The 23,847-nt window shown below is 50.5% G+C and overlaps 1 long non-coding RNA gene across 1 annotated transcript in view; it reads left to right on the forward strand.

The window, feature by feature from the left end:
• The window catches only part of LOC118213716, a 28,713-nt gene extending 15,018 nt beyond the window's left edge, over nt 1-13,695 (forward strand). Inside the window, exons 2-3 of the long non-coding RNA XR_004762497.1 lie at nt 9,183-9,246; nt 13,407-13,695. This is a non-coding gene — a long non-coding RNA (uncharacterized LOC118213716). The remainder of the gene's footprint in view (nt 1-9,182; nt 9,247-13,406) is intronic.
• The last annotated feature ends 10,152 nt before the right edge of the window (nt 13,696-23,847 follow it).

Here is a 23,847-nt window from a genome sequence, read left to right on the forward strand (position 1 = left end):
CCTGAAGCTGACTCTGATGGAACAATGTGGACGCATCATTATCAGTGGATGGAAAGGCAGACTGTGGGGGGGGGGGGGGTGAGGGGGGGGGAGGGGGGGTGAATCAGAGTGTAGTGCGGCTCAGGAGGCGATGGAACGGATCAGACTGGTGTAACTGGATCACATGTCTGCGCCCGGGGGGGGGGGGGGGGGGGGGGGGGGGGGGGGCGGGGGGAGCAGTGAGGATAGAGGCATGCATTCAGTAATAATCAAGTGATTGTAATTGGATTATGGCTCAGGATGACCCCGTGTGTCTGCAGCCTCTTTGATGGCCTATGCATCCGATGAGCTCAGCGCACTGAGCGCGCGCTCTCTCTCTCTCTCTCTCTCTCTCTCTCTCTCTCCCCCTGAGGTGGAAGGGAGAACTCGCCCCCCCTCCCTAACAGAAGCCGGGGAGCGTCCTCCTAGCGCCTGAAGTTACGCGTCAGGCTTGAAATAACGACAGCGTTTCCACAAACAAACACGGGGGAAATAGAGCCTCTCTTTATTTCTGTGAAGTTCAAAGCCGCTGTTTGTCTCCAGAAGAGGAGAAAAAAAACCCCCCATAAAACAGACATTTGTCTCCCCCCCCCCCCGGCGTGTCCTGCAGCGCTTCAGATCTCAATCAGCGCATTAGACAGGGTGTTGCTGATAGCCCGGGGTCAGCCCTTTCTCCCCGGCCCGCCACAGGGCAGGCGTTCAGGAGAGCCCGATCGGGCAGAGTTCATTTCATTAACGAGTTCCGCATTCCCCCCCCCCCCAGTGTGGGACCTGGTCTTTTCATTCCGTCCACTTTTTTTTAGTTTCTAAGTTCCATCCCGTGTGTGTTCTGGCCGTGTGCCCTGACGCGTGTTGGACGGCTCAGTGTGCTACGCGCGCTGCTCCTGGCCTCGAACCCAAACCTCCTCTCACTCGCTCCTGGTGTGAAGGTTGTCCAAGACCCTCAGTGGCCCGGAGGAGCGGGAGCTGGACGCTGATGACACGCGTAGCTGGCGCCGTGGCGTATGCTGGGACCCCTGGGTCTCTCTCTCTCTCTCTCTCTCTCTCTCTCTCTCTCTCTCTCTCGCTTCTGAGAGTTACGCAGGGAGAGTCCAGGCATGAAGGCGCTCTGTTCTGTCCTGTACATTACTGAACATAAGGCTCTCCGTCCTGTTTAATGTGGGGGCCGTTCTGCTTCGAGGGCTGTGCCAGCCACCCCCGCCACCCCCCACCTGCTTTACCGTCAACAGCAGCTTCACGCATTGATTTACTGCAGCACTGGCCATCTCTCGCGCACGTGTGTGATGTGTGCGCGGTGCAATGCGAATGTGAACCTCTGCCGTCTTAGTGAAATCTCCCCTTCCTCATTTATTGTTTTGGCTGGTTATCATGACAATACATGATTATACCCAGAATCCATTGTGTATTATACAGGTGTTTCTGAAATAATGCGGGTATTCTTTAAAAAAAAAAAAAAGAAAATTTTGTCTAGACTCCTGCTTCATATCTACGTGCTCTATCTGTTAAACAGTTTTTTTTTTCCTGTGTGACTCAATTTTGTCATTCTGTGTGTATGTGTGTGTGTGTGTGTGTAAAGAAGGGCTGTGTGTTTGTGTTTTTACAGCATTGTGGTGTGTATGTCTCTGTGTGTGTGTGTGTGTGTGTGTGTGTAAAGAAGGGCTGTGTGTTTGTGTTTTTACAGCGTTGTGTGTGTATGTCTCTGTGTGTGTGTGTGTGTGTGTGTGTAAAGAAGGGCTGTGTGTTTGTGTCTTTACAGCGTTGTGGTGTGTATGTCTCTGTGTGTGTCTAATAGCCATTATCAGCACAGGGCCCCAGCACGTGTTCAGTGCTGATAAGGTGCCAGGTGTGGTGGCCGGTCCTGAAAGCAGACGTTGTCATTTTTCCCAGCTCAGCCATGCAGAGCGTGTTTGATTAATGCGCACAGCATTGTGGGTGTAAGGCCATGCTTGAGCAGAGGACATTAGGAGCTGCGTTAAAGCACCAGTCCATGAGACCTTTGGTACTGATCTATGACATCAAACCACTGTTGTACTGAGTGAAGTGGGGAAGAAACTACACCACAGACAGCTGAGTCATTCTTTCAGTATACTCCAAGGCTTCCTTAGGGGATTCAGTCTGTGTCCATGACTAGTGGCATATAGCCTTATTTCCACCAGGCTTTGGCCTATCAGGTCACGTAGAAAGCTCTGAGCCAGAGGTTTACATTGGTTTCTTTATCATAGTAGTGTTTTCTGGCAGCAGAAAAGGCCCCACCTGGGGGGGGAGGAACCAGCTGGCCTACCCTAATTAGCCCAATGAGGACCACCTGAAGATCCAGACTGTTCATAGGTCACTGGTACAGAGCCACAGCAGACGGTTGTACTGATGTGAATGACAGCCACCCCTGCACCTACACCCCCCCCCCCCCACACACACACACACACACACACGACACACGACACACACACACCCACTCACACTCACTCACTCACTCACACTCACTCACACACACACACACACACACACACACACACACACTCACTCACACACTCACACACACACACCCACTCACACACACACACACACACACACACTCACTCACTCACTCACACTCACTCACACACACACACACACACACACACACACACACACACTCACTCACACACTCACACACACACACCCACTCACACACACACACACACACACACACTCACTCACTCACACACTCACACACACCCACTCACACTCACTCACACACACACACACACTCACTCACTCACTCACACACACACTCACTCACACACCCACTCACACACACACACACACACTCACACACTCACACACACTCACACACACACACACACACACACACACACACTCAGACTCACTCACACACACACACACACTCACACACTCACACACACTCACTCACACACACACACTCACACACACACACTCACTCACACACTCACTCACACACACACACACACACACACAGGCGTGTTGTCTCCTGTGCCTAACGAGCGCTGGGAGCTGAGGGATTAAGTCTGGGGCTCGTTAGGGGAAATTAGGGGCGCACATTAAAACAGTGGATTACAGCAGCAGCGCTTGAAAGGGCTGGTGCCACCCAGAGAGCTCATTTGCAGGAAATGCTCCACATTCAGTTGGGACGTGTGGGATTTCCCTGCCCCCTTCCTCTGCCCCCCCCCGCCCCCCATGTGTTGACCCCAGTCCTAAACTGGACCCCTGCACGCAGTCTCATTCCCTGGCTCCCCTCTCTCACCGAGGACCGTAGGCAGATGGAGAAACAGTACACTCGTATGAACAAGATCAGAATGCAAATTTGCAGGGTTAAAGCCAAAGGTGTTTAAAATGTCCCTTTATCAGCTGTGTTCTCACCAGGTTATTGTGGCCTCAAAAAGCTAATTACAAGTCAATTAAATTCATTAGGTGGACTGTATCCTTTTCATAATGGATTGTTAAAGCACTGCCACTTGTGCAACGTATTTGTATATCTGCAATAGATCTTTTAATGGATCTTGGTGAAGAGGAAAATTGAACCACAAGCCTTGCTCGTGTGGTCACAGCTGTGTGGTCACAACGCCAATTGTTGACATTCCAACTATTTTAATTGCAGGAATGGTAGGACACATTTGGAACCGTCTGAACGTTTTAGAGTCCCACAGGATATTAAGCGCTTGCCCTTGACTTCATGTTTGACCCCCAGGCCCGCTCTCTGGAGACTGCCTTGTTCAGAACATACACACACAGCTACACTCCCTGAAGGGTTAACTGTGGTACAAAACTACATATTTTCAAAATGGTGTTTTTTTTAAATGTGACATTGTCTGTGGTTATATAACACAGGACAAAGGTTCAAAGTGTAGGACTGTCCTTATGAATTTACGTTCGTCCACCTCATTGCTAAGCTAAGCAATGCAGATCAAGAAAGGGAGAGTGGGACAGCGATTTGGCTGGGGAGGGGAGGCGCTGATGTCACTACAGACGCAGACTCCTTCAGAATCAGGTAGAAAAGTGTACTTTAATTAATTTAACCTGAGAAAATTAGATTAAATTACATTAACAAGCAGTTTAATTTCCCAGTACAATTATAGTTGCTGTAGTTTTTCTGCAGATCAGGTTCAATCTCATCACTTCTGTACTTACTGCTTAAACATTCTGAAAGCGGGGTGGTGAAGTGAAAATAGGGGAGGGATGACGGAAACCAGAGAAAGGCGAAGGAAATGTGGAGCTAAAATGGAAGGAACATAGGGGGAGGGATGAAGGGGAAAGGAAAGGGGTGAAGAGAACAGGGAAGAGATCTTGGAAACAAGGAAGAAATCAAGAGAGCACGAGGGAGGAATGCAGTGAACTTGAGGCTGAGGATGAATGGAACAGGAGGAACGAAGAGAACAAGATGGAGGGATGAATAAAACGGTGGAGAGTGCAAGCCAATCAGGCTCCGCGGAGTAAGCGTGAGATTAATTTTCGCCTTCTCTGTCAGTTTTAAGCGCACGTGCGCTAGATTAGGGGCGTGAAGTTGCATCTCCTCCCCCCCCGTCAGGTTTAAATTTGTGTCCTGTAGATTTTTTATAAAGCCGTTGATTTGTCCTTGAAGGTCCTCAAGGCACCTGGCTGATGAAAGGAGAGTGTGAGCGGGGAGATAATTTCTCTGAGCCCCTGCTGCTTTCATCACATCCTTCCCCCCTGCTCAGAAGTTCCTCTGGGGGATTAGGAGAACAAGGAGAAGGTGAGTTCCTCGGAAGAGAGGGAAGTCATCCACTCTGAGAGCGACGCTGCCCCAGAAAGGAGTGCCATGCGAAGTTTTATTTATTAAAATGGTGATTATCGCGGGAGCTTTAACGTAAGAACATAAGCGCGGGAGAGGTCGTGGGGGTGCAGACTACTTCTGCTGCACTTCAGAGAAATTTTAATCCTCTAAATGGCTGCCATTTTTTTTTTTTGTTTTTTTTGAAAAAACAGGTTGAGGTAAATGAAGAGGATATTTGGGGGAAGAGGTTGGAGATTTTCATTTGTGGCGAATCCAAAGTGAAGCAGTGAGTAATGTGTGCGTGTCAGTCGGGGCTGCAGGTTGCTGATTACCTGCGTGCGGTTGACGCGGGGCATTCGTTTCCACCGCGTTTGGTGTCGCTGCGCTAATGGCTAATACTTAACATTTGGAAATGAGCATTATCGTTCTTCTCCGCGGAGCGCTAATAAAGACGTCCCAGTGCAGAGTCGTTGGAGAGGCTAGCGCACAGCTAGCGGCTCGGCAGTGCAGAGTTGGTAGAGAGGCTAGCGCACAGCTAGCGGCTCCCCAGTGCAGAGTCGTTGGAGAGGCTAGCGCACAGCTAGCGGCTCGGCCAGTGCAGAGTGGTTAGAGAGGCTAGCGCACAGCTAGCGGCTCGGCCAGTGCAGAGTGGTTAGAGAGGCTAGCGCACAGCTAGCGGCTCCCCAGTGCAGAGTCGTTGGAGAGGCTAGCGCACAGCTAGCGGCTCCCCAGTGCAGAGTCGTTGGAGAGGCTAGCGCACAGCTAGTGGCTCGGCCAGTGCAGAGTGGTTAGAGATGCTAGCGCACAGCTAGCGGCTCCCCAGTGCAGAGTAGTTGGAGAGGCTAGCGCACAGCTAGCGGCTCGGCCAGGTACCAGAAGCCTGGCTACTGCCTCGGTCCTCTGAAGAGTTCAGGTTTCACATTTCAGTCCCAGACCGGTGGATAATGGAGAAAACAGAATGGCGGCATGTTGAGAAAGAGGAAGACCCTTCCTTGCACCTGTGCACTGGGAAAAAAAAAACTTACTGAGGCCACAATGCACTCTGGAAGCAGAAAGACTGACGCCACACCTGGTGCATTGCAAGCTGGGAAACTTATGCAGGGTGCACTGCATGCTGGGAAAAACACACCGAGTCTTGCAGGGTGCACTGCATGCTGGGAAGAGCCTGGGCTCTGCCAGCTGCCGCCTCTAAGCCAGCCCTTCCCCGGTCGCCACCGAATGGAACATCATTATAGGAAATTATGAAAAATGAAAACTATCTGCCAAATCTTGCTCCTGCTTGCCAAGCGTCTGTCGGCCGCCAGCGGTGGCTGCCAGTAGGGGAAGGGGACCCGAGAGCCGGTGGGAGGGGCTGGGTCTGGGGCTAGCCGTCGCTAATTAGCGCCGCAGAGTCATTGCTTTCAGGGGCGGCGGAGGTAGCCGCCGCGGAGCGGGTCCTGCTCGGACGACGTTTGGCGCTTCGCGGCCTCCTTTTCCGGGCGCTTCGCGTTCGCCGGGTCCCGTGAGCGTCAGGTCGTGTGTGTGTGTGTGTGTGTGCGTGTGTGTGTGGGGCTGAGAGAACGTGAGAGAAAGTGCGTCCCCTGGAACGCGGCGTGTGCGTTAGCAGGACGCAGCTGGTGCTGTGATTGCGGTCTGAATTGATCTGATTGGGCTTTTGAGGCGGCGCAGCAGACGCTGAGCGTCGGCGCGCTGGCGTGTCCGATGGTCCTGGGACCGTGTCATCTGGAGGTGTGCGCGCCCGTCGGTGGTTAGAGGTGGGCGGCTGGGTGTTATTGAGGTGTGGGTGAGATTTAATTTAAAACACACTGGTTATTAGATGACTTCTATGACTGCAGCTGGTTTTATTGCCTCTACCACACAGGAATGTACACTACAGCTGGCAGTAGTTTGGTTTGTTCTGAAGCTCGCACGTAAGTGTACCCCAGAATTCAGATGAGAGACAGTGTGGAATTTGTGGGTGTGGTCAGCCCCACTCTGTGTACTGGACTGTGGGTGTGGTCGCCCCCTCCCCCCCCCCTGGCTGCAGTATTTGACCCACTGAAGCGTGCGCTTTTGCTCTCTCACCCCCGGCCTAATGGCCAGTGGAGGGTTAAGGACCCCTCCTCCTCACCTTAATGCTTAATGCTTGGCTCTGTTAATTGAATTGGAGAGCTGCTGTGCTCCATGCGCCATTCTCAGCCTCCTGCCCGCCCCCCTGCCCCCCCCCCCCCCCCCAATCGGTCAGTTCTATCCCCTGACCCCCCCCCCCCCCCATCGGTCAGTTCTATCCCCTGACCCCCCCCCCCCCCCATCGGTCAGTTCTATCCCCTGACCCCCCCCCCCCAGCGCTCAGCTCTTCCCCTGCCCCCCCCCCCCCGCCCCATCGGTCAGTTCTATCCCCTGCCCCCTCCCCCCCAGCGCTCAGCTCTTTCCCCTGCCCGCCCCCCCCCCCCCCCCCCCCCCATCGGTCAGTTCTATCCCTGCCCCCCCCCCCCCCCCCCCCCCAACGCTCAGCTCTTTCCTCTATGAAAAATCAATGGCACTGCAAATGCCTCTTATAATCCATAACTCATATCACTTCTGCAATGCCAGCACTTTGGCTAAACTCAATTAAGTGGCAGACGGGGGGTGGGCGGACGTGGGGGCGTGTGTGCTTGTGACTGCAGTCTTTCATATTTATTCTCCTGTCTGTTTTTTTTTTTGTGGGGGGGGGGGGGGGGGGGTGTTGGGGAGGAGCAGAGAAACTCCCAGGGGACCAGTTAGAGTCCGAAAGGAGCCCATCACCCCTGCTTTCAGATTCACCTCTTCAGTCCTCCCTTCATTCCTGGGGTGTGCTGGGAAATCCTGACACAATGAGACGTGATGTATTCCTCGTTTGTTACAACTGGAGCAACAATTGTATTCTCCTAATTGCTCTTTATCAGAAGACAGGAAGGTTCTCTCTGTAATGTTGATTAAGATCCTACAGTGGCAAGCTCATGGATGAACGGTTGATCTCTTACATTCCCAAACATTACATTTCATTCACTGAAAATATATCATTTGTGGAGTACCGCACTTGCATTATCCCCACTTACATGTGGAAGTTCGGGTTTTTTACCCTTATTTTCTTCAGATGGCTTTTTTTAACACCCATCCTTGATCAGACTGTGGTAACGTACAGAAAGGCAAAGATTCATAATCAGGACGAATGCATCTGAGGACGGTGCTGTTGCGTTTGTGTCACACCTGTAGCCCTTGTTGGCTGTGCTGCGATCTCACCTGTGCCACCACAGAGCCCGACTCCTTTGACCAATGCGCTTGTTCTCCAGCCGTGAGCCTGAGTCAGAAAGTACACATGCTGACACCCCCGTGCATTAATGTGCTGGTTATGCCCAGAGCGCCCCCAAACTGCGAGGAGGGGTACTGCTTCGTAATAGCTTCTTCCTAAAGCGCTGTGGAAAGAGACAGTCAGAGTCAGAGACCAAGACCTGATTGGCTGAATGAGTTCTCCAGAGGCACAGGCAGTGTCAGAGTCTGAGGCTCCTGTTCTTCCCCAGACCTGAAACTGGGGCCTTAAAGACAGGCTGTTTAAGATCTTAATATGCAATTGGCACTATGCCCTTATGATTGTGTGTGTGTGAGAGAGAGTGAGAGAGTGAGAGAGCGAGAGAGTGGGGGAGAGAGAGAGAGAGAGAGCTTGAGAGAGCGAGAGAGTGGGGAGAGAGAGAGAGCGTGAGTGAGTGAGAAAGTGGGGAGAGAGAGAGAGAGCGTGAGAGAGAGAGAGCGCACACAGCTGCAGCAGGGAGCCAATATTTCTCTCATATCGCTCACCTTGCCAGTTTTCCATAATTATTTTAACTTCCATCTGTCAGGAACTGCTAAGTCGGCTTGTGTAACTTTTTCCACAGATAGGGTGCATCATGAGAGTTGGAATCCTCAAAGAAATGTTCAGTTCTTCAGGGTTTTAACTAATAAATGTAATTTCTGAACCATGCTGTTTGTAACTTGTATATAAGATCTTTCCTCTGTATTACAGTGACAGAAAAAAAAACAGTTACCATAGCAAAGTTACTGACACACATGACTGTGTGAATGTAGGTGTAGTCATCCTGGTTGTCTGTCTGTCTGTCTGTCTGTCTGCCTGCCTGCCTGCCTGCCTGTCTGTCTGTCTGTCTGTCTGTCTGTCTGCCTGCCTGCCTGCCTGCCTGTCTGTCTGTCTGTCTGTCTGTCTGTCTGTCTGTCTGCCTGCCTGCCTGCCTGCCTGCCTGCCTGCCTGCCTGTCTGCCTTCCTGCCTTCCTGCCTGCCTGCCTGTCTGTCTGCCTGCCTGCCTGTCTGCCTGTCTGCCTGCCTGCCTGCCTGCCTGCCTGCCTGCCTGCCTGTCTGCCTGTCTGCCTGTCTGCCTGTCTGCCTGTCTGTCTGTCTGTGCTGACTCATGTCTCTCTTTGCTAACAGGTGGCAATAAGGGGCAATAAGGCCAGACAGCCCCAGGTCTCTGAGGACATGCACCTGTAACCAGGTAAGCCAGTTTTCGGCCATGCCCGTGCCTGCTACCGTCACTAAACGCTTCAGGTTGATGGAGTGTGAAGTGACACACTCTTAACACTTACAGCAGACAGTATGGAGGAGAGTAACCCGCTCCACCATTATCTCCTCTTTGAACGGACTTCATTCCAGCGAATGCTTTTTAAAATTCCTCAGCACAGAACTTGGGAGATTGGCTTTTAAATACTGCACACCAAATACCGTTCCCCTGCTTTCAATCTCCTTTCCCCACCGTATAGTGCGACAGCCTCTCTCTCTTATAACTGTGTGCGGCAGGTCTCCCTTGAGAAAGGCGTGTCAATCTCCGTGGGCCTTTCCTGGTGAAATGAATCACAGAGAACAATAAAACTTCCCCCGCTGCTCTCGCTGCTCGCTGCTCCCTGCTCGCTGCTCGAGCGACTGAGGTGTGGTGCAATAAGCCACGTGCCTGCGGGCGTTCTCCTCTTCCTCGCTCCGCTCCGCCGCTCTGCTCAAATATGCAGTCAGACAGACAGACAGGCAGGCAGGCAGACAGGCAGGCAGGCAGGCAGGCAGACAGGCAGGCAGGCAGGCAGGCAGGCAGGCAGGCAGGCAGGCAGGCAGACAGGCAGACAGACAGACAGACAGACAGGCAGGCAGGCAGGCAGGCAGGCAGGCAGGCAGACAGGCAGACAGACAGACAGACAGACAGGCAGACAGGCAGGCAGACAGGCAGGCAGGCAGGCAGACCTCAGTCTGCTGCAGGAGGAACAGGTTTCGCGTGAAGGCGCCCTACGCATTTCAAACCGCGGGCTGTAGCCCTGATGCTACAGCACATCCGTAGCGCTCGGGTTGGCTGATGTCACAGGTTCCTGGTCTGGCAGACAGACGTGAGCGTTGCGGTGGTTTGAAAGGATGCCGGTTCTGCCATAAAGAGGGAGAGGAGGGTTCCGGAACACGGACTCTAAAATAACTCCGCCTAAAATAGCTGCAGTGCGTTGACGGGGGGGGGGGGGGGGGGGTTTGTCTTGTTTTGATGTTTTGGTGTAATAAAAACATGACTCTGCTGTTTGCGCTCCTCTTGTCCCTGAAGCATCAGCACCACACCGCGCTGAGGCCGCTGCGAATTCATTTCTAGCGAATGCGGGCAATTCAACGGCCAGCTTTGCATAAAACCACCGGGGTCCTCCTTCTGAGCCGGTTCCTTTCGAATGACTACAGCGCTCCGTTTCAGCTCCCTTACCGGCGTGGGTTCTGCAGTGCGACTGCAGGGAGGAGAAACCCGGCTGAAGGGGGGAGAGAGTGCCAGTGTGACTGCGCAGAGAGGAGCGTGACTGTGCAGAGGGGGCAGTGTGACTGCGCAGAGAGGAGTGTGACTGCGCAGAGGGGGCAGTGTGACTGTGCGGGGGGGGGGGGGGGGGGGGGTACTGTGACTGTGCAGGGTAACAGAGTGGATTGGGGTTCTCTCTGTGAGTGCAGGCTCAGTGCAGCTGTGCTGGGATACAGTCAGACCTCCCTCTAGCCTTCCTGTAGTTTACTGTGTTATCCCACTGAGCCATTAGGCACTGTTTGTCAGAGCCTTAATTGGCTGAATGAGGTGATACGGTAGTTTAATGATTAATCCGCAGCTGGTGACGCCATACGTGAGTTCAGGCGAAGCTCGCTATCTCTGTCGCTCACTTAGGCCCGAATCAGAATCCAAGCTGGTTTCCTTTAACCCAATTGGAACTGACCAGAACCAGAACCAGAACCAGAACCAGAACCGGAACCGGAACCAGAACCAGAACCAGAACATACTTTTTTTTTTTTGTCCAATCAGAATTCAAACTTCCCCCTTTAGCTCTACCACATGATGTCGTAACCCAAACGTTATCGTTTTAGCCCTTCGCTTGAATTACCCAGAATGCTTCTGTCTCCAATGGGCAACTCTCATCAATTCTTTTCAGCAGATGTTTTCTGTTGTCATTAAACCGTGGTTATAAAAGGCTCATTCGCTTCTGCATGATTTAATTAGCAGCTACGCTTATTCCCCTTGTGCTAATAAACAGATTCGCACAGATTTACATGCTCATTGATTGTGGTTTTGTGTGCTGTACAGCAGCCATCCAAGCTTAGTAGGGTAGCTAAGGCACACACTTGTACATCTGAAAAGAACATACTGCACTGCATACTGCAAGACTAAGTTCTTTACTGCTGGCTTTGTGAATGGCAATCTAACATTTCCACTAGCAATGAATAAACAGAAGAAGTGAGAGAATAGCCAGAAGAGAGAGAAGGAGTGGTTAAGACATGATGTGTTTGATGGGATATCAGCCCCCCATAATTCCGCAGTTGTGTTTTCTGTGTTGCTATGGTATCCCTCACTCTAAATCTTGTGTTGTTGTACACACACCCGCACATCCACATGTGTGTATACCTTCTCAAACCCGGATTAATACATCTGCTCTTTCAGTACTTTTCCAGATCCGTCTTGAGAGTGCACCTCAAACAACCTTGATGTTTATTCTCCAGGAATGCACTTCTCTGTGTAGTCTGCTGTTTATTCTCCCCGAATGCACTCCTCTGTGTAGTCTGCTGTTTATTCTCCCAGAATGCACTTCTCTCTGTAGCTTGCGGTTTATTCTCCCTGTGTCCCGCTGACCTGTGTGCTTGCGCACGCATTTTGGGCGTCATTATCTGCGGAATGTGAAGTCACTGACGCGATGTGCAGCCTTCTGTAAACTTTGCATGAGCAGAACCTACAGGGAAACCTGAGCCGCTGTAACCTTTGGAAAGATTTTTGTAACTTTGTTTGGGTTTGAAGGATGCAGTTTGTTTTGCTTTTGTGTTTTTGCTTGGGTTTAGTCCCACAAGTCAAGGCATGGGTAGAAGTAAGATGAATGAAACATCCAGCTTTGTAAGAAAATGGATGAAGTCACTAGGGGGCGCTCTGTCTGTCTCCATCTGTCCTGCTGTCAGCTCAATTTCAAAAGCTGTAGGGAAATGCCAGCGCGGTGTGTGTATCCCACAATGCTCAGGTTTAGGGGCGATGCAGTGAGGTCACGTGACCCTTCCCATGGGGTCAGCTGAGGGTGTCTGGGGGCCGATTTCCACGGGACAGCTGAGAAAACACGTTTCTGCGGACCGGGCCCCGTGCTAACAGCCCCCCTGTGGCTAAATTCAGGGAGCAGAGTGCAACAGACACAGCATGCCTCTCCCTACCTGCGCTGCGTGTGACTCTCCCTGCGCTGCGTGTGACTCTCCCTGCGCTGTGTGTGACTCTCCTGCGCTGCGTGCGACTCTCCTGCGCTGCGTGCGACTCTCCCTGCGCTGCATGTGACTCTCCTGCGCTGCATGTGACTCTCCTGGCTGTGTGTGACTCTCCCTGCGGTGCATGCGACTCTCCCTGCGGTGCATGCGACTCTCCCTGCGCTGCATGTGACTCTCCTGCGCTGCATGTGACTCTCCTGCGCTGCGTGTGACTCTCCCTGCGCTGTGTGTGACTCTCCTGCGCTGCGTGCGACTCTCCCTACCTGCGCTGCATGCGACTCTCCTGCGCTGCGTGCGACTCTCCCTACCTGCGCTGCATGCGACTCTCCCTGTGGTGCATGCGACTCTCCCTACCTGTGCTGCATGCGACTCTCCCTACCTGCGGTGCATGCGACTCTCCCTGCGCTGCATGCGACTCTCCCTGCGCTGCATGCGACTCTCCCTGCGCTGCATGCGACTCTCCTGCGCTGCATGCGGGAAAGCCGCCTCCCCGGCTCTGCGTTTGCGGGAGCGGTTTTGATCCGCACGGTTAAAGCAGCTCAGATGTTTCAGGCTCTTCACGTTCTTTGGGGTTTCAGTGGGAAGGTGGTGATGAAATCGATGCTTATAAATGAAACTTGATTGGAGTGCAGATTCATTGAGTGCTGCTTCAACAGAGCCGGCCACAAAAGCGCTACTTTCTGTTATTACTACAGAGTTCACAAAGCAGTTTATAAGAAACGAGCTTCTATGACATTATATACAATGATTCAACAACATTCATTTTCTTCCACAATGCTTTATGGCTGGATTTGAATGTCTTTCTACTTAAGACGCTGTGAAACTTTGATTCAGATTCTTTCATGGCTGATTTTAACCTGGATTTCCTAAACCGGGAAAGCAGGATCTCTGCAGCTGTCCTAGTGACATCCCTGTGTTTCTTTGCAGGGGCCCTGATGGATCCACGTGATCACTCTCCACCAGCAAGGGAATCTGCCACACTACATTCCTGAGGAAGGGAGTCATTCAGCCCTGAGACTACAGTAGTGTAGGGTCTAGACCCATTTTGGACATCAACTCTAATACCTGCAGCAAAAAACTAATACCTTTCACAGGTACTGATTACCTTGGTTTTTACATGTGCCTGTAAGTTATTAGCATGGATTTTCTTCTTTGCCAGGTGTGTTCTATATCCTTGAGATACTTGAGTGTTTTGCTTGCCCTTCACTGAACTGTACCCTGGTGTGGGGCGCTGTCTGGGGCGCAGGGAGGGTACCCTGGGTGGGGCGCTGGGGCGCAGGGAGGGTACCCTGGGTGGGGCGCAGTGAGGGTACCCTGGGCGGGGCGCTGTCTCGGCGCAGTGAGGGTACCCTGGGTGGGGCGCTGTCTCGGGTGCAGTGAGGGTACCCTGGGTGGGGCGCAGTGAGGGTACCCTGGGTGGGGCGCTGTCTCGGGCACAGTGAGGGTACCCTGGGTGGGGCACTGTCTCGGGCGCAGGGAGGGTACCCTGGGTGGGGCGCTGGGGCACAGGGAGGGTACCCTGGGTGGGGCGCTGGGGCACAGGGAGGGTACCCTGGGTGGGGCGCTGTTCCGGGCGCAGGGAGGGTACCCTGGGTGGGGCACTGTCTCGGGCGCAGGGAGGGTACCCTGGGTGGGGCGCTGGGGCACAGGGAGGGTACCCTGGGTGGGGCGCTGGGGCGCAGTGAGGGTACCCTGGTGTGGGGCGCTGTCCCGGGCGCAGTGAGGGTACCCTGGGTGGGGCGCTGGGGCGCAGGGAGGGTACCCTGGGTGGGGCGCTCTCTCGGGTGCAGTGAGGGGTTTGCTCCATCCCGGGGGTTCATAGATAAGTGAATCTGCTTATAGGTTTATGCAGGCCTGGGCTGGGATGCATTCGTCAGTGTCTGGGCCCCACACAGGTGAACAGCAGTGCTGTCTGTCAGCAGCGTAGACCGCCAGTCCTGGCTCTGCAGTCAGCGGTGTTCCCACCTCTCACCTCCCTGCCCCGCCCCTCAGTTTGGGCTCAGCTAACCAGAGAGGCACGTTCTGCGGTGCTGATGAAGGCTGCTGAAGCTATCTTTCTGTTTCGATAATGCCAATATTCAGTCGTGAGATGATAATGAAGCACCGTTTGATGAACAGTATGCTGTAAACTTTTCTGTCCTTGTACTGTTGGAGCGCAGATGTCTCTCCGTTCAGCCTGCCAAGCAGCTCGAACCTTCTGCTCTCGCATTCTCTCCCGCTCTCTCGCTCTCTGTCTCGCTCCCTCTCTCTCGCCCCCCCCCCCCTCTCTCTCTCTGGAGGATAAAACTGCGAGGGTGTGGGAGGCAAGTTCCTGAAAGGGCAGGTCTTCTTCAGGCGTTATTTGGAGAAGTGAATCTGATCAATGTTTATTTTTTAAACTCGTGTCAGCTGGGTGTGAGGTGTTTTCACCATTCTTACTTTGTCGTCTTGTGCTAAGTAGAAGGAAGCTGAACTGTTGACCTGTGTCCATGCTGAACAGAAATGTTCTCAGTCGAGTTCTCTTCCTGTTATAAACAGACAATATGACATAAATTGCTATATACTGCTGCTATACCCTCTGGATATTAAGATACATGTCTTGTTCCCAGTGCCATGATTAAACCAGCTTGCTATTACGTAACATGAAAAACAATATAGATATTTTTCATGCATATGAATGATTTTATATCATATTTTACAATGACAGTAGCCTACATAGCCTACATATGCAGTTGCCTCTGGCACCTTGTTTCAAAGGTTAAATCGGATTATTAATCCTGTAATCATATGCTGTGGAGTACGGAGGCTTTCAAACTTGATGTATGAACACTTTCAACCCAATTACTCTATCACACTAAGATTAATTGTACCTCTCTGAAAACAGATACGGCCTGAGCTAAAATTCTGATAATTACTAAATCATCTTTAAGAAGCTGAGATGCGTTGATGAGCTCTGAAGTGATTACGTTCTAATTTCTCGAGTGAGAATTATGTTTTTTTTTTTTTTTTTTTTCCTGATCAGTAAATGACAGCAGAAGCTCAGATAATTAGAATGGGCAGCAAGCATTTCTGTTCGCTGTTTAATGTTTAATTACCAGATCAGTCTTCCGGTCACACGGGATCTCTGAAAGGGAGGGAGGAAAGGTGCACGTAGACATCGTCCTTCCTTCTTAAAGAGAAAGGCCGCTTCCTGGATTTTATTATTATTATTATTTATTTTGTATTGTTTCAATTTTAGTGTTTGGTCTCAATTGGCTCAGACAGTTTTTGTTTGTGATAAAAGATATTTTAGATATGTGCAGATGTTTCTCCAGACCTGCTGATTAGTGTAGTTGGGGGTTTATGGTTTATGGTCTAAAGCAAGAAAATACTCATGTAACCCTACAGCAGCTTGTACAGCAATGTTATGTTTCCAGAAGCTGTGCACATCAACAGATTAATTTCATAGCATTTATTCATAATAATAAACATAAACGGGTTTATTTCATGTGGACAGTTCTTTTATTGAGTACAGATGCCTTAGGTTGCATGCACTATAAGAAATGGTTCCAACCAAATATAATATTAAACTCAATATTGTTTGAAGAACTATCAGATAATATACATTTTACAAGCTTTGGAGGCATAACACTGTACAATTGGCTTTGGAGTTACTCAAAGTGTATTTTCTTTGATGTTTTAGAAACTATATGTTAAAAGTAATAAACTAGCTTACAACAACTCTGGAAGTTAATAAAAAGTGATTGCCTGCCATAGAATTTGGTAAACATCTGCTTTCTCAGTTCACTTGAGCAGTTGAATTTGTTGATCCTACATTTAACCATCCCGATTTGATCTAAGTCAGTTTTAACAGACGCTGCGAGCTGTGATTGGTCTCTTTGAAAATGCGCTTAACTGAATACTGCGTGCATCTGCGTCTGTGTCTAACGGGAGGAAGGAAGGGATTAACCCATCTACTGCAACTCTGAAATAATTTAGAGCGTGATGTTCCGGAAGTATCCGTACACATTTCACTGAACCTTGTCTTGAGCATTGGGGAGGTAGTGCTCTCCAGTGTAATTATTGAGTGGGTCAGAGCTGGCTCAGAGCTCCCAACAGAATACTTTTTGAAGTTAGTTATTACCAGTTTTCATTCTTTTTAAAAATTTATTTCCCTTTAGCGTTAGAGTCATTTGCGGACAGGCTGGAACCAAAGATTCCGCAGTGTTGTCCACTGCAGTGACGACAATGTCATCTGTATGGCAGCTCCCATTTACCGTTCTGCTGAGTGAACTTATGACCAACATCTCCTGGTCACTGTTCTGCACAGTGAAATTGTGACCAACATCTCCTTTATTACCCTGCTGCACAGTGAACTTCTGACCTGTAGTTCCTGCGATGATCTGTTTTTTTTTCCCCACATGATAGCTGGGCTATTGGGTAGATCCCTGTTGGGATAACAGGCTCTTATTGGCTGCGTTCTGCTTTATTAAGATTGCTGGAGAGATTGCTGCGATTGTCCACGCTGTGTTTAAAGCTCACTTGATACTGGGCTGAGTTATGTCTTCATCCATGCAACCATTGGCTTCTGGGAACTCTGTCTCACCCTGTCTGTGGTTCCCTCCCCCCCCCACCCCCCCCCCCCCCCCCCCCCCCCCCCCCCCTCAACCTGCAGCTCTCATTAGGAAGCTGTGAAACTCCGGGCACCCCCCCCTGGTGTTCGGTTGACCCCACCCTCAGGGGAGACACAAGCCCGCCTTTGTTTCCTGCGGTTGCTCCCGCATTCCTGAGCGCGGCTGCCCCTGCTTCCTGTGGCCTGGGCCATTCGCCACGGTCTCATGACTCGGAGTCAGAGAGAGAGAGGATCTTCAGGTCAGAAGCCCGAACCGCGGTCTCTCCCCCTTTCTCAGGAACGCATGGTTATTATCACATGACCGGCTGTTTCGCGCGGGCGTTCGTCCCTCCGCAATTTCGTCTCCTGCAGCCGGGACAGAACCTCCTCCGTATTTTGTGCGGGACGCGTTTCAGAAAAAGTTATGGGCCGTTCTTTTCTTTGTCTGAATGGTTTTTCTTCGAAAAGGCAGGACTGTGTCCTCTCTCCCCAAATTCAAGTGCTGCGGATTTGCCCTTCCTCTGAGTGTCCCATGGGGGATTCTGGGAGAAGCAGTGCCAGGATGTGGACACGCCATTTTAATTTCAAATCCATCCTTATTTTAAAACAATAATCCTGTTGTTACACATGAAAATCGTACAGACAAGCAATTGGATGAAGCATTCATCTTTGTTATTACATGGCAGACTGTAGTACAAGGATCTACAGCCCTGACATTGTGAGGGTTTGTTGTGCTTGTCATGGTTCTTACTCCATTTTAACCGTTGGCCAGTTAAAATGGTCGGTTCACAGATCAACTCGCCTCACCTGTCTGAATTGGTTACAGTTTTTTGGGTGAAAATAAAAAAAAACAGCACACTCTGTGTTTAGAACTTCTGCTGTAGTATATTTTTAGCGTACGTTCTGTGACTAATTTCCCTCACCCACCGAGAACAGAGCACTGTAGTTCATTCCGGTTTCATTTCAGCTGCATCTCTGTCTTCTTTATTGACACCTTGCCACTAAACGGTCCTGTTTTAGTGAATTGGTTTAATTATATTGTTTGACTCTTATTTTGAGGTGGCATGGTGGTGCATTGGATAGCACTGTCAGCTCCCAGCAGTTCCAGCTGGGGCCTTTCTGTGTGGAGTTTGCATGTTCTCCCCATGCTCCTGTGGGCTTCCTCCTTCCAGGCTAAGCTAGTTGGACAATTGGAGACTGAATTGAATGCTGTGTGTGCCCTGCAATGGATTGGCAACCTGTCCGGAGTATATTCCTGCCTCTCACCCAATGCATACTGGAACGGGCACCAGCAACCCTGACCAGGAATAAGTGGGTAAGAAAATAGATGGATGGATTCTTATTTTGTTGCTAAAATGGTTGGATTTGTATGGCGAGGGGATAGTTGGAACTGACAGTTGGAAAAGTTTATGGGATCATTCTGTAGCCATGGGATGTAAGGATGTGGACACATGTTTATGGGAGGTTTCAGAATGATCTTTCCATCAATTTTCTTTTCTAATCTCTCGGTGTTCCAGAGTACGAATTAACACCCCCATTTTTAGCTCAGGGTAATAGGAATCAGACTCACTCACAGCCGAGAGTGGAAGGGCCTTGGGGACGGCATTCTTCTCTATTTCAGCCTGTGACTTGCCCTGATGCAACGGCTTCATCCTGGCCAGTGAAGCCTCAGCTCGGTGACATGCCAATCTCTCTGGGCCAGTCAGCCCTGCACTTTTCAGAACACGCCCGTGTGAGCCAAACACTGTCAAGATTCAAAGAAGCCATTTCATTCCATGTGGAATACTTCATCATATTAATGGCTAATGTGGACATGTTGGTGTGTAAATGCTCCAGGCTTCGGATACATATCCAAAAACCACTGAAATCATTTCAAACGGAGACAATTTGAGTTAGCGTGAGAAAGATCACACAAAACGGCTCCACAGCCACAGAACCAAGATTCCCTGAATTGTTACTGGGGTGAGAAACATTCAAAATCTGCATACAGTTTTATTTGCAGCTCTGGAGTACCACATCTGTTGTTTTTTTGGCAAAGCTTGATAATGAAGGACGTGGGAATGACTTGCGAAAAAACGAATCGTGAAAAAATCCGATGTTGCGCAAGAGAAGGTTTTTTCTTTTGTTCGTAAGGTGGATCAGAGTTCAGGAATGGGTGATACGCTTCCTCCTGAAAGAAACGCCAGCGATGTAAAAAAGAGCCCCTTGCTGTAAGGTGAAGCCTCGAGTGCTCTTCGGCGGGGAGTCGTTCCGCGCTTTGTAGCGGTGTAAATTTTAAAATCCTCTTCAGCTGCGGAGTGTGTGCGCGCGCGCTCCTCCGCCCGTCCCCCCCTGCCCCGTTCCCGCTCTCTGGGAGAGCCGCCCACAAACCCGTCATTCAAACCGCCGCTGTCAACGGTTAAATTATGGCTGCGAGTCCTGTTTTAGTGGAGCAGGTGTGTGTGTGGGTGTGGGTGTGTGCGCGATTGCTGCAGCGGGATGAGATGGGTTTGAATCCCACAGGCAGGACCAGCATGGGGGCCTGGAGACACCCCTCCCCATCCACTGCATCAGTCACAGCATCTCTGTGGGGACCTCTCTCTGCAAAATAATGAGGGTGAAGCAACTGCGTGACACACAAACATGTAGATTAACATGCAGGTGGATGAGTCATGCACCACACAGGGGCGGAGCTTCTCTTGACTTGTGTGGCAGGAAGTGGCAGATGTATGAAAGCCAGAACATGATTCCTCTTTAGCAGGGCTATTACCCACAATCCACCTGTTTTAATTTTCATGCCATTCAAGGAGGCTTTGGCAGTGCTACTTTCAAAGACTTGGGGTAAATGGTGATGTAACCCCAACATATCAACTATGTAGCTAATGTTGTATGACATTATTGAATATAAAGATTAAACCTGTTAATTTATATGCATACACCTGCAGGAGATTTTTCATAAATCATTGACCAGTTACTTTCATATTCAAACATACTGTACATATTTCAAAAACTACAAACAATTTATATGAATAGTCAAACATATAAAGCAAATAATCCAGATATAGTACCTGTTAAATTTATTTTCCAACATACAGGGTGCATATTTTACAAATGCAAACCAGGTACATTAATATTTACACATACAGTGAATAGTTCAAAAACCCTAAAACTGTTAAATTCACATACCCTCACATAGATAACAAAAAAAAAAAAAAAAAAAACAGATTTAGCAAAAACTAAAGCACCACTCAGATGTACACCGGCAGTCTGTTGTCGCCCAGAGAATTCAACCAGACAGAACATTACCTAAAGCTAAACTAAGAGAGGTCATCGTGTCTGGGGCTGTTAAAAGGGAGGTGACAGGTTGTTAGGTGATGGGGTTAAGTGAGATGTAAGGGGAGTGGTTGTTTGGTTAGTTGCCGGGAAAAGGGGGGGTCGCTAGGTTACGGGCTCTTTGGTTACGAGGTTGTTAAGTGAGCTTCAGTCTTAACGGCCCCATGCGAGAGCCGTCCGAATGGCGAACGCGCACCGAGATGACTGGCGCTAACGGCGCTAGCGGGAGCTCACGCGGGATGCTGGAGACGTGGACGTCGACGGCGCCGCGCCGCGATTTTTATTTATTTTTTTTTCTGCGCGCACGGGCCAGAGCGAGCGTGCGGCGGTGCGCACGTTATCAGATTAACGGCGTTCCTGCGAAACGGTGGGAATGGAGGTTAAATGGCTGCTTTAATGGGCCCCGCTTCTACACTCAGCCCCCCCCCCCTTCCATTCATCAAATTAATGTTCCCCGTTTTAGAAGGCATGGCTTTCCCGGGGAAAACGCAACCGTGGCTCGGTGACACTCCGTCGCCATTCGTCTTTTTTTCGGGGCATAAATTGCTTAATGTACGGTTTATACTGTCGCACCAATGTGCTCTTCTTATGTCGTGGGGAAAGGCTACCGACTGGCCCCGGTCAGAGCTGTGGCTTGCCTTCGGTGCATTCCGGTCCAGACAGGACACGCCCAGACTTGGTCTCTGGTTTTTCCCAGTGTTGGTTCATGGGTGTGTTTGATTATTCATAATCGCTTAGCGGAAATGGAGTGGGAAATTCCAGACTGACTCTGGTGGAAGGAAGATGCCCGGATTTCACACTGCAGACGAGCTCACACTCATCACCATCATCACCTTTCACACACTCTGTACAGCCCTGTATTAATGTGCCCTAAACAGAGATTTCGGTGCAACTCAAGGCAAAAATATACTCTCTGGGTCATGTTTGTTATTCTAAGTCCAGGAGCACGCATTTAGGTCTTGGTCTTTCTGCTTAGTCTCCATTCTCCAGTGGAAGGAGCCATGTGGGTAACAGTCTTAAACACAGATAAAAAAGGCGGAGTTGTCTGTGCCCTTGAGACGCTGTGGAGGATTCGATTTTTCCGGTGGGGTGTCTACCTTAAAAACTATGTTTAGAGGTAGATACCAAAATACATCCCCCCCCCTTCCTGTCCAAAGTAATTCTTCTCTTCTCTCTTCTCCATCCCTCCGTCCTATGCCCCTCTCACCTGAGACTGCTGTGGCCTGCCCCTTCAGGTACAAGCTGTTGACCCAGGAAGAGTTACCTGGAAACACAGCTGCCCTCCAAAGTTTGGGAAGTGAAGGCTCTCTCACTTGTCACTTGTCACTTGCACCAGTATCACCAAGCTGTCACTTCAGAGCCTGAGTGGATGAGGGTGAAGGCATAAAGAGCAGAACCTGTATTTAACAGACTACTATATTTAAATATTAAAATGAATGAGGTTCCACATGAAGAAGATTTTGACCACAGGGTTGCCCTGCGCTGATTTGAGTAAGTGGTGATGCTATTGGAGTAGAGTTCTGGGCAAGCCGGCTGCTGTTGCATCTAAATATTCCTGTACCTGTTTGTCCACCGAGGGTTAAATACAAGCGCGTCACACGCGACGGCGAGCGGACGCGACACAGACGTCGAGCGCGTACGCCATGCTAACGGTAGCGCCGCCGCGTCCCCCAGTCGGGGGCCGTGCTGGTTAATAAGCTGAGCGAGCGGAGCGGCGGCGGCGGGCCGCGCTTCCCTCTCCCGATACCGCCATTCAGGAGCTCCGCACGCGGCCCCGATTATTTAATAAGCGGGAGATTTCCGCCGCGTATCTCGTCCGAACATCTGCGTGCGGCCGCGCGCGCGCGCTAATCCACGCGAGCTCCGCGTTTCTAATCTGACGTTCTGAGGAGGGGAGGGGTTATCTCTGCCACCCGACTTTTAATTCCAGCCTGGCCGGCTGAGTCATGAATATCTTCGGGAGTGTGTAAGTCTGATAGGGCCTGCCGTGGAACCCGGAGTCGACCACACGGGGAGAAGGGTCTGCGGGTGGAAGCAGCTATGAGGGGAGAGGGTGGGGGTGGGTGGTGTTCCTGCATTTCGCTGTTTTAGTGATTAAAAATTCATTGAGGGTTCTCGGGTCGGTCTAGTGTTATTTTTGTTAAAGAGAAGAACCAGTAAGGGCTCGTCAGTCTGCTAGTGTTTGTGTTAAATGATGGAACCAATGAGGGATCAGCGTTACCTGATCTCAGATCTCTTTGGCTGAGCCGTTGCAACTGCAGCAGAATAGTAATAAACCCCCGAGACAAGCTACTCGGGCACAGCCTTCATTTTAATGAGAAACGCTCTCCACCCAGGCAGCCTTAGCTGCTGCCAGTCTTACCGTCTTTAAACAACCTTGAAAATGCTAAGCAACGTCTGCCCGTGGCACAACACGTCTGCGTCTACTGGGGATATTTAGTCCCGTTTAACCAAACGTACAGTCTGTGCTAACGATTTACTGCGATGAGCGTTCCTGGTTTGCCAGTGATTTCCCCCCAACTCAACAGTTGAGCCCCATCAGATGGCCCATACAGCTGCATTTCATTATGAGCACTCTGGTCTACTTTGATTTCTAACTGAAACAACTAACCTACCAGGAAGGTGTTTTGATTGGTCCTGTCCTGATGGGGTCTTCATTGTGTCTGTGTGTCTTACTGTAGGGTTTCCATACTCATGGGCAGTTTCCTTCTGGATGTAAATTAAAGTCACCTATAGACATTCCCTCATATACCTGTTCTCTCAGTGGCACATGGGAGTTGGAGTTTATCAGATCAGGGTCTGTATTAGAATAGGAGTGTTGATCTAAGATGAGGTTTCCTAGTCTTACCCATTATGGGCCGAAGGCTGAACTGATCCTTCTGATTCAGAGACGCCGTTCAGATTTCCACCCTGCCGTCCACATGCACCAGCACACGCTCCCTCTCCTCTTTTCTCACCCGGGTTTGGAATTTCCCATAATAACTGTAGGCCTGTTCCATCACAACATCCTCTGTCAGCTGAGGAGGATGCGCGCTGGCTGGCACACTGATCAGATAACAGGCATCCGTCTCTCCTTCGGACTGTCCTGCTCAGCAGCTGAGATGCACCTGTGCCGGATGGCCGTGCAGCTGCTAGCAGGACGCTAGCCATCCCGTCCAAGCTGACGTTGGGAGAACTTATCTATATTTATCTGGGGATGCAGGAACTTGCATATCATCTGAGCTGAAGTGGGCATGCTCGGGTCTCCATGTGGAGGAGCAGATCGCTGTAACGGTGTGATGGGAAGAGGAGAGGTTGTCCGTTGCTCTGCACGCTCCATGTGTGGACAGATTAGCATCTGATTTTTCCCCTGTATTATTTGGTAAAATAAATGGACTGCATTTATATAGCGCTTTTATCCAAAGCGCTTTACAATTGATGCCTCTCATTCGCCAGAGCAGTTAGGGGTTAGGGGTTAGGTGTCTTGCTCAAGGACACTTCGACATG

The sequence above is a fragment of the Anguilla anguilla genome, chromosome 15, assembly GCF_013347855.1.
Source record: "Anguilla anguilla isolate fAngAng1 chromosome 15, fAngAng1.pri, whole genome shotgun sequence".
NCBI lineage: Eukaryota > Metazoa > Chordata > Actinopteri > Anguilliformes > Anguillidae > Anguilla > Anguilla anguilla.